A 12,216-nucleotide genomic window follows, 5' to 3' on the forward strand; every position below is an offset into this window, starting at 1 on the left:
AAGTAGTCTCTTTTCACACACCTTGAAGAAACTAAGCACCTTCTTTGAGATCTCTAATGTTCCCTCAAATTTAACAGAAAGAAATCAAGAGGTTCAAAAGCTTTTAAAGAAACACTAATGGACAGGCAATGCAACCATATAGGAGTCATCTTCTTACAAATCAACTAAAAATATGTTAAGGTCTTGGTAGGCTTAGGGAGCCATATGAAAAAAAGCTTCTATGATGTTTCAAAAGTAAAAATATCCCTCCCCCAAGAAAGATGGAGAAGCATAACAAAGTCCCAGGAAAAGACTGTAAGGTGCCACTTTTGCAGATCAGGAGTGGTTTCTTCCATGTATCCATTAATCCCAAATTTTACTGCGCTAACCAAAACCACTGCCATGCATCCCAATTTGGTTCCATTGCCTTTCACATATTGCCTTCATACCTTCAAATCACACTGGAGATCCTAGCTCATGCATGCCAAAAATTCAGAGATGAGATATAAAAGAGAAATCAGAACAGATGGGTATGGTTGGATGGGTATGCTGCTGTGTTTGATAAATATCTTTACTGCTATTGCTGCTTTTATGATTTCCTCTTGCAAGTATTTCTTTTTCAGAGGATGCCATAATGCAGAAGTGCTGAAGTCTTCCACACAGATTTCAAAAATACAGTCCCAGATCAGCTGAACTTCTGATTAGAAGTAGCTGAGTTAGTTAGTTATTTAAAAGAATGCCAAGAAGTTTATATAATATCCTTAAAAAAAGAGCTTTCTAAATGTCACCAGCAAGAAAATCCACATAATTTATCCTTCAACTACTTCACTGCAGTATGTATCCCATGAGACCTTGCAAAACTGCTGATAATTATCATTACACTACTCACCATTCTTTGAGCCCTTTGCTGATTTTCATTCTGAGGATTGTAGTAAAATGACAGCAGCTGCAGCAAAGCATCTGGTTTTACAGAGTAATTATTCTGCTGCAGTATCCACCCATTCTTCAAAATAATGAATCAAAAAACAGACTTCAAAAACGTCAGGACAAAGATCTAAGGGGGAGGAAAAAGACACTTAAGTATTTATTGTTATTAAACATTTTAAAATGTCTTAATTGCAAAGGCATTAAATACTGGCATGAAAATAAGATTGTTCTTCAGCAGATAATGCCTTACCTGCTAAGCAGTTACTCATACACTGTATTATTTTCAGTAAAGACCAAAGAAAACATACACCAATGTTACTAAAAAGTTAACTGTTGAACAGAGTATCTATACCGCTAGCTTCCAATAAATAGCAGTGACAAAATATTTTGTATTAAAATATACATTTTAAAATTAAACTTTATAGTTTATACTCTTCAGTTTAAGGACTTTTTAAACTTTAAATCCTACCTTAACAACTATTCTAATATACTATTGCCTTATATTGCTTTCCAGTTTCTTTTCTAAGAGCATATGTTTTTGGTAATTCATACTTTTAAGTGGATTAAATGCAAATTTTTAAGAATATTTATCTCATGACTTTTAAAATTCTGATACTCATTAGTGAAAATTTGGAAGATATTTACAATCATCTCAGTTATGGCAGGAAGGAAAGGTCAGAATGAGCTACAGCTCATCTCCACACTCTTGTATGCAGTCATCTGAAATTAACTTAGATCTTTTTTTTTTTTTTTAAACCACAGCCAATTCAACTAAAGACCTAAGAGAAGAGAAATGAGAAGATCCAAAGTAATGATAGGCCTCTCCTGAGGGGGGAAAAAAAAAAAATGTCAAACAGATCACTTCTGGAAGAAAGGAAGGAAACTAAGAACCAAGAACAACTAGTCCTATTAAGTTGTTAGAAAGGTTGAAACATCCAAGATTTCTCTTCTGTTTTGTTCCTGGGGATTTGCAAAAGCCACTGTGCCATCCTTCCCAGGGAACTCTGAGAATTTGGGGAAATTTAAGGATTTGATGAAGTTGTCTCACACCAGTACCTTATCTGGATGGTACAACAAGATGACAGCTGGAATAAACAACTGCTTTACCTGTTAGACTTTCTAAAGAGGTAGGAGACCCTGCTTTTATGGCTGAGGGTATCATGAGTGCAGATAATATTCTATGCCTAGGAGTATACTGTTCAGACATGTCTTCTACAGCTGTCCCAAAATTAAATATACTGTAAATCATATTTTCTATATGCCATACTATCCTGGGGTCTCAAAATCCTATTCCTAGGACACAAATCCACCACATTAGTATTTATGGGTAAGTGTGGTCACTGACAGCATGGTCAGTGACAGACAATGGGCTGGAAAATACAGTACTGATGTGACTACTAGAGAAGTCACTATTATTGGTATCACAGCTTTAGTATGGGTAGCAGCAGCACAGTTCGGACTCCAGGGAACAACATGAGATGTGTGGCAAAATGTGAGACTAAAATTGCTTAGATAAAGGAACAGGCCCAACACTGATAGAGTCTTTGAAGACACTGGAATCTGGAAAAGCAACATTAAAAACCTGTGGGGGAGGGGGAAAAAAAAACACACAAATGTGATTGATAGTAATCTAGGACAATAGCCTTCCCCTCAGTAAAATAATCTACTTAATATCTGATCATTATTCAGTGTCATGACAACTTCAGTGGGCAAGTCTGAAATCCAGAGATTTACAATTACACCAGAAAATTAAAAGTTAATTACTAAGAATTACTAAAAATTGATAGCTATACTAAGGGTAATTTAGACAGTATTTACAACTGGAAGCGTTGATAGCTCAAAGAGTAAATACATGTCCTTAAATTTGAAGAATTAACATGACTTTAACATGTACTCAGCAGAATAGAATCTTATTCTTGCCTGAAGAGTCGAGGCACCACTGCACTTACAACTCACTGTAACTGCTGTACCATCCTGAACCAGTGTCTGGTTTGGCGTCACATCCCATCCACCTCTGTCCCCATCACAGTGTCTGCTCACTCTGTAATGGCAACTGTGTCAGCTACTTTGCAAAAATAATACAATATATAATATAATACAAAAATAATACCTTGATGCTGATTTACTGTCATTCCTAAAGTCTTTAATGAAAATATGTGGGTACCTACAGCGGCAGGAGACCGTTTGCATTGTAGTACTAATGACACTTATGAAATTAGTAAACACTGTAACTACTGGCTATCCAGTCAAAGATAGACCTGCCCTACCATGCCTAGAGCTCCAGAATTATACACTATGAAACACTCATCTGGTGCCTGCATCTGGCAACATATCTATGGTAATGAGACATGAGTATATGACAATGGTTTTGGATGTGTGTGTTTGTAGCCACCATCAATGTTATTCATATTGAGGATAATATTAACATCAAATACTTTCAAATTAAACTTTTATATTAAACATTGCACTCTCCATGTGTGGAATATCTGAAATAATCTGGTCAGAGAGTACCGGACTCTGATCAGATTTGTTTTGTCTTACTGTCAGGCTGATTTAAATAAAGTTTAGGAAGCAGTCTATGCCTGCATTCTTATATGTCAAGTCTTAGTTAACATTATGATTGATTCATAAACTCTGAAACAAGGGATTTAAAATTCTAATACTAAAGATACTTAATTAGAGCCAAATTAATTAAACTGTATATAAATTGAACACAGGAAATCTACTTAACACTTAAAACCAGCTTAAAAAAAAAAAAAAAAGTGGGCAGTAGTCCATATCACAGTGTCAACAGATGAAGGACTTTCACCCTAAAGCAAATGCATCACCTGTGCAACAGGTTTAGCCCCCAAGGTGTCTGAAGGTCTGAAGGGTCTGAGATCTTTACTTGTGTTCTCCACTCAGTCACCCCCACCTCCCTGGAGCTACACAATGTACTGCTGCCCTGCAACCAGGGTGGCATAAAATTTACATGCACAGTAGCTCTATATTACACAAATCAACTTCAGTTTCATCTTTTTGCCTGAAGGTTGAAGACAGATTCAATCACAATGCTAATTAGAGGCAAATACATCAAAAGTTCCAAGATGAAGACCCAAACCCTTGTTATCATCTTCCAAAAAGATGCAGAAATCAAAGGAGTTGGAAAGTAAAAGGAAAGTCTAAAAAGGAAAACTATTAAATGGTAGGATACTTTCTCAAAATATTGTCATGCAGTTAAAAAAAAAAACACAAAACAACTAAACAGAATGGTAAGAATGTCAATGACACTGTGTTTTGGGTGCCTAAAAGAAGTCTCTAGCCTATAAACAGAACGAGACTTTTCAAATTCCCATTTTGAAAAAAAAAATGAGAAAGAGAGAAACTGATCCTTCTCTTGGTTAAACTAGTATACAACAAAAGTAATTCTACTTAATTCAGTAAGAACAGTGTAAAAACTTGTGCAGTAGAAGAGCTCCTGAGCTGGGAAATTTGAAGCTTTAGACTGAGGAAAGATCTCTGAAAGGCTGTTGCAGATAGTTAGCCGCTTGAACGGCAACAAAAGGCCAAAGTTGAAGGTTAAAAACTAAAAGCAGTATGTATTCCAGGTATTTAATAAACTGCCAAAAAATCTATTACTATTTCATATTCTACTTATGATTCTTTGGAAGGGGAGAGAGGGGAGTTATTACCTCCCCTTCATTTATTATCAAGATCCCTGCTATTACAGAAGAAAAGCCCATTTAAGGTTTTCAACCCTTCTATCCAAGACGGATGATCATGATGTTGGAGTAATCCCCCAACCTAATGTCAGGTAAATTGCTCTTACATATTGGTTTTGTACTGCATTTTTATTCTCAGTTGAAAATGTCTGAACTGAGCTTTGGCATGCAGAGGGACTCTATTATTTAGCTCATAATATTCAATCACCATTCTTAACAGTATTTTTCTTCCACATTTCATCTTTTCATTGAAACAAACAAACAAAAAAGCCATTAAAATAGATTGATTGACCTGCTTGATCATTCTGGTGAGCCTGAACAGAGAGCTGTGTAAACACCTGTATTATGGTCATAACTTCTAGAGCTCCATCAGTTTCCAGCAGCACATTTGTAAGTATTGAAAAGTTAGATTATGATAGATTAGTTAATAAGTGTGCCAATCACACCACTATTAGTTGAAAGAAGGGGGGGAAAAGTATATTCTTTCTATGCTGTAGCCTCAAGGTGCATCTGTGTCATCAGGCTATTATGCCAGCATGAAAACTGACAGAACTATTTGCTTAGTAGTTAGTTACTAACTAACTTAGTAACTACTAACTGCAGAGCTACTAAAACATATGTTAACTACGCAAATAAACTATATGTATTATGTATTACATTATACACACAGACATAGAATTTCACCTACCCATAGAGAAAAAAAAAAAAAACCTACCACAACCTTAATTTTCAGCATCTGTATGGTCTTACTAGCTTCAGTGCAACTATTCACAAGCTTACAGTTAGATGTACTTTAGTGCTTTGCTGGCCTGTGTCCCACAGGCCATCTCAAAATAGAGAAAAAGTATAATCGCCTGGGATATGGTACATGGAGCAAAAGGAAATTATTTTGACTAGAACTGTTAAGTATTGCACTTCCACTGAAGCAAGGGAAATAAGAAAAATGAAGTGCTGATCAAATTAAAAGGTTACACATTTAAAATACTAAACAAGAAGACGGAACTTTAATATTAAAGTAATACAGCTGGTGTTCAGTCTCTGTGATTCCTCAGTGATTGTTAAGCAATGAGTGAGAAGCACAAACAGAAATAAACATATACCAAAGGCATACTCTAAATCAGTAATTGCTACAGATGTAATTAGGGACAAATGCATTTCTAAGTGCTTTTACTGGTGAAATCATAAAAACCTATTCTGGAGATTTTATATGCCAGGAAGGTGAAAGCCCTAACAGGCCTTCCATAGGGCATAATGATTCCCTGAGCAAATACAGCAGGAAAAGACATGGTCAACATCATAATTTTCCTTCTCATCTTTGGGAAATATAATGTTAAGGGCAAAAAAGTTCTCAGTAAGCTGCCACTGAGTTATCACAGTGTTTGTTATTAGGGACTTAGTTATCTCTTTCTGTTATGGTTTACAAATCATGATGATTTTCTATAATGATTTGGAACATTTAAAAAAAAAAAGACAGTGCAAAGAATTACTAGGAAATACTAATTACCATCACTATAGATACTCTACTACACTATAGACAGCCTCCATCTTAAGACATATTTACAGGTCTGTTCAGAAGTTGCATCAATCCTCAAGTACATTTTTGCCTTGGGAAAGTGACTGATGTTAACTTGAATTGTTCAAAATATACTAATCCTGCTCAGAAAATGGGCCACAGTAACAGAAAGGGCTGGTATAGCAAGAGCTGCAAAATGGTTCCCTCTCATGATACAGCAGTCTACAGTTTCCACAGTAAAGATTCTTCTATCAGTACCTGCATAAACCCAAACATGCACACACAGGCACACAAACACCCCAAGATTACATGCACCTGGAAGATGTTTTTCCTAATAAAGCAGAAGCTTTGATGAATGAGTTAGTTGTTAGCACTGAATATATATTATTCTTTTATCAAAACTGTAGTATTGACTAGGACAGGAATAGATCTTAAAATGAATGATAAAATAATAAGAAAGTCAATTGAAAAGAAAAAGCCACTGAAAACTGAGTGCAAAGATCTGGAAGCCCCCACCATGTGGTGAAAAATACATATTATTCGAAAATGATTTTAAAATGCATTTGAAAAACAGATTCTTTACCAACAGGCCGATCAACAGTTAAAGGCCATTAAGAGAACAGCTGATGCCAATCCTGAAAGATTTTAAACAGAATTTTAGAGGGGCCACACTAATAAGTGCAAATGTTTTAGCTCAACTCCAAGGTCTTTGTGCTGCCATGGGCCAAGTCATTATTGAGCATTTATATTTCTTACATCAAATCATATTTCAACCACAGATCCCTACTAAAGCACAAAATAAATTCAAAGTTTTATTTTAAAGCCTAAAATACAATACAGTCATATTGTATCAATAATTGTTATAATGTAACTTCTATATAAGTTTCATTTCAAGATTATTAACATTTGCTATTATTTGTAGTATGTGACACAGAGGCATACAGCTAAAGAATAAGACATCCAGAAATAACACATCCCAGATTATAATGCTCCATATTCATAAATAAAACCTCAAAGTTTAAACTAGTAATTTAAAACACTTTTCAATACAATTTCAAAACTTACTTGAAAAATTCATGAATTCTGAAAATGGCTTGCTGCTTGTGGCTGTTTGACAAAGCTAAAAATACTAAGGGTGGTAAACAGATAAAACAGGTTGTTACATGCAATTGCTGGAGGCAAGAGACAGGAAAGAACTTTACAAAATGTTTTCTTCTTCTTGTCTTTACAGACAATCCCGTTTGGATATGCTTTGTGATTCTTGCTAAATCAACAAATCAAACACCAGAAATTAAATTTGTGGCCTCATTTTCTCAGTTTTTTAATATCACCACATACATTTTGGTCCAAGATATTTTTTTCCATAGTACCAAGTTATTCTATGAATTTCAGAGTTGCTAATATGACCTAAATAGTGCACCTCAGAGATCAAACTGTATTTTATCTAGTGAAGCTTTTTATCTTCCTGGTACTAGCATGTAAAAAGTTGTTTTAAGAAAGAAAGTTATATTAACCATGAGTTAGTAAACATAATTTTTTTATAAATACCATATTCTTAAATTTTAAGATTTACGTAGGCTTTTATGCAGCCCCAGGTTTAAACAAACACATATATTCACCCTCATATATTTACCTAAGTAAAAATAAAAACACTGATGCCTTGTCTTTTCTGAAGTTAGCACCTGAAGATTTGATGAGAACATAATTCTTGAACAATCTGGAGTAAAACATGGTCTAATAGAATGCACTTTATAAACTTCAGGATGCATGAAAAGAATAGAGCATTTACACATGGTGTTTACTGTAACAGCTCTAAGTGCTTGAAGCACCATTCCAAAGAAAACTTTCATGCATCTTGTTTAGGCTAAAAAGTGCCAAGTGGAAGAGAACATTTTTAATTGCATGCAGACAAAATGAGGAATTTGCCTTTTATGATAATCTCAGAAAATAGAGACAAGCTTTCATATAAATTGAAAAGCTCTGAAAAGGCCAGTTCCTTGCTTCTCAAGATATCTTTACTATATTAGAAATAGTATGTAGTACCTCATTTTCATCTTTTACCACGCTTTTTTATTCTATCACAGGACTGCAGTCAAGTTGTCCTATTGAGCGTATGCTATCTAGTGGTCAAAAGTATTTATAGCCAGTGGCTAAAAATGTGAAAACCAGCATGTAACTTGCTGCAAGGCTGAAGTCTCTAAACTTCCACTGCTTGAGGGAGGAAAAACAAAACAAAACAAAACAAAAAAAAAACCCAAAGGATTGTCCCTTTTGTTTGATTTTTTAAAACAATAATATGATAGATATTATAATAGAAATATAAATTTAAGAAGCTTACACAGAGATGTTCCAAATCTCAGACTTAAAAATCATATAGGAAATAAACTACAGTCAACATCTTTCTGCCACTGTACTTGTAATATATATATATGTATATATATATATAAAATTAATAAAACTTCATAATCTTCAAGCAGGTGTTTTGTTATCCATGTTGTTGCCAGTGTCACTGACAGCAGAAATGAGACAATGTGCACCTTTAACTGCAAACTACATTTGTCTCCACAAATTGAATAAATAATAACTCCTACCCTCAAAATTCACTTGAAGTTCTAAGTTTTCCTGTTCTCCTGGTAGAACTCAAGCATTTTTGTTCTCAAAAATTCCATGGAAAATAGTCTAATTAGCTTTTCAGCTAACCCTCCTTCACCCTAATCTATAAAATGCAGTATTTGTTTTCTACAGTGAGCAAAACTGATGCTTCTCAATAACTTGGCTACAGGGATTGCAATGCTACTGCAGTCTAAATGAACTCATATCATTTACCTTGTGCAAACATTTAGGTGCAAATAGGAAGGGAAGAAAAGAAATGACACGAGAAAGGGAAGAATATAAGAAACATCATCAAACAAGGAAGATCATTGCAATCCTACTCTTTCTTTCAGAAAGAGAAAGGTTATCCAAGGTATTTGTACTACTCCAGCTCAAATAGCAGCAACGCATGCTCTATATGCAGGTAACTACATCCTCCAGTAACCTGGTCACCTTCTGCTGTTTCAACTATGCTAAAAATGCTTAAACTATCAACAAATTTCCACTGATGAAGAAAAAAAAATAGTTTATTTTCTTTCTTGTAATTTATAAGGCCATGCAGTGTTATACAAGTAATAAAACTCATTTCATCAGTGTGAGTGGCTTTGACTTTGAAGACCAACAAAATATGCAGAGGAGACTCATACAGGCATTTAATAGAACAGGTACACTTTGGGTATATAGTTTATATAAAAATGTCTATCTTTATTTGGGGAGGGGAAGTAGCTGGAATATACTTAATTTACTTGCAATTTACTGATGCATGCTAAATATAATATTTTAAAAGTATTTCTAAAAACATCCTAAATATAATACTTTTTAAAGATTATAATTTGCATTTCAAGAAGTCCACAGTATACTATGGATATACAGTGGAAAGGCTCAATCCTCTCCAAAATATTGAGGAGAGTAGCATTAGGTACTTTTTTCTTCATCACAGATTTTGGCAACTATAATTCATACAACTCAGTTCTATCATCTAATTCACTGTATTTGAGTTGCGTGGATAAAGTATGTGATTACTCTCATTGGCTAAACCTAAACATGTAAAAGCACACTGCATAACATGATAAGGTGATTATTAGCATCTCCTGATAATACAGATTGGCAATCATGCCACAGCACATCACAAACTTATTTCCTGCCCACTTTCCCAAGTTTTCTTCCTTAAAAAAACAGGGCAAGGCAACAGTTAAAGGGGGGAGAATAATACATGCTTGGGTCTCTCCCAATGCAAAAACTTATGTTGCACAGTTTAGACATAGCTGTTACAGTCCAATGAACTCGTAACTTGCAAGACTGAGGACCTTGCTGTGTCAACAATGGGCCAGCAAAATCAATCTGTGCTTAACTGTGCAATGGTGGTGAAAACTACCCTTTTGATAGCAAGTAAGCAGTAAAGTCTACTTCATATGTAAAGTCTGCAATGCTCATATGCCTCAATCATGAGAAGGAATAAGAGAATGAGAAGCTTTTATTTTTCCTTATAGTAACTGCTAGTTAACTACAGTGATTTTGGCTGTAAGGAGGCATTATAGCAACCAAATTTGTGAGTGTCACATAAGTATAAAGCCTTCTGCAAAGCACACCTTAACATGTTTGTCCACATATGAAATTTTCTAAAACCTTGACCACCCAAAACTTTCCAACTGATGCCTAAATACTCGCATGCCCAAGGCTGTAAAAAGGTCCTCACTGAAGTGTAATGTTCCAAACCAAAACATACCAAAATGATCTTTAGATAACGCCTACCTCCCTTAAATGTTAAGTCCATTAAATTGATTCCCTCTTAGTTCTGTTACTAATGATAAAACCATCTGTAAAATAAAATAAATGACATTAAAATACACACACTGCAAATAAGCAGACATTAGTTGCATTACTTTCCATGAGAGTGATGTCTTTGGAAATTAGTAACATTCCCTGCCCGCTCAGTTTTATTTTTTTAACTTTTAAATTATCGGTGCCAAGTCAAAGTCTTCCAGATCACTGAATGTGGTAAAATATACTGCAAAACTTTTTGTGAATACCCATATATCTTCCCCATTTGACAACTAGCAAGCAATTTATTTCAGCTCTGCTTCCCCAAGTGTTGAGGCGATACAATTTATTGCCTCAATCAATTTTAAATGAGACACATACATACAATAAAAAAAATCCAAAAGTTACATTCTAACGCACAAAATAGTATATATTAATTGTTGTTACAACAAAGCAGCAACGGGTATTTTTGCCAACATATATTACAGTATAATCTAACCAAGAATTTTCTTTTTTGTTTTCTGAGATCTCCCATTTAATTTTCTCCCTAAAAAGGCTGAGGTGAGGTAAGAAAAGAGGTTTTAAACTTTTTAATAAAGAGGGCTTTAAACTAGGTATGAAGGGGGAGGGCGATAAACCCGGGCTTGCTAGGAATGACCCTAGGGGCAGCATGCCAGGGTTGAGGGCTCACCTGAAGTCCATCTACACCAATGCAGGCAGCATGGGCATCAGGAAAATTATGGCATTGTTGCCATCGCTGAAACGTGGTGGGACCATTGTCATGACTGGAGTGCTTCAGTGGATGGCTACAGGCTCTTCAGAAGGGACAGGCAAGGAAGGAAAGGAGGTGGGGTAGTGCTGTATGTTAGGGAGTGCTTCGATTGCATGGAGCTCCAAGTGGGTGATGAAAAAGTTGAGTGCTTATGGGTCAGGATCAGGGGAAGGCCAACAAGGGTGGTATCCTGGTGGGAGTCTGCTATAGGCCACCCAACCAGGATGAAGAGACAGACGAGGCATTCTACAGGCAGCTGGCAGAAGTCTCATGATCAGCAGCCCTTGTTCTCGTGGGGGACTTCAACCCACCAGATGTTTGTTGGGAATACAGTACAGCAGAGAGGAATAAGCCTAGGAGGTTCGTGGAGTGTGTGGAAGATAGCTTCCTATCACAGCTGGTAAGTGAGCCTACCAGGGGAGGAGGCCAGCTGGACCTGCTCTTTGCCAACAGAGAAGGACTGGTGGGAGATATGGTGGTCAGAGGCTGTCTTGGGCATAGTGACCACGAAATGATAAGAGTTTTCAATTCTCGGTGAAGTCAGGAGGGGTATCAGCAAAACCGCTACGCTGGACTTCCAGAGGGCGGACTCTGGACTGTTTAGGACATCACTTGGGAGAGTCCCTTGGGAAATAGTCCTGAAGAGCAAAGGGGTCCAGGAAGGCTGGACTTTTCTCAAGAAGGAAATCTCAAAGCCGCAGGAGCAGGCCGTCCCCGTGTGCCGAAAGACAATCCAGAGAGAAGACCGGCCTGGCTGAATAGGGAACTATCACTGAGACTCCATGTAAAGAAGAGAGTTTACCATCTTTGGAAGAAAGGGCAGGCAACTCAGGAAGAGTACAAGGACGTCGCTAGGGTATGTAGGGAGGAAATTAGAAAGGCGAAAGCTCAGATGGAACTCAATCTGGCCACTGCTGTAAAGACAACAAAAAATGTTTCTACAAATTTATTAACAAGAAGAGGAGGGCCAA

This window comes from Tinamus guttatus, unplaced genomic scaffold, assembly GCF_059628265.1.
Source record: "Tinamus guttatus ecotype Peru unplaced genomic scaffold, ASM5962826v1 Tinamus_guttatus_pri_ptg000355l, whole genome shotgun sequence".
Lineage (NCBI taxonomy): Eukaryota > Metazoa > Chordata > Aves > Tinamiformes > Tinamidae > Tinamus > Tinamus guttatus.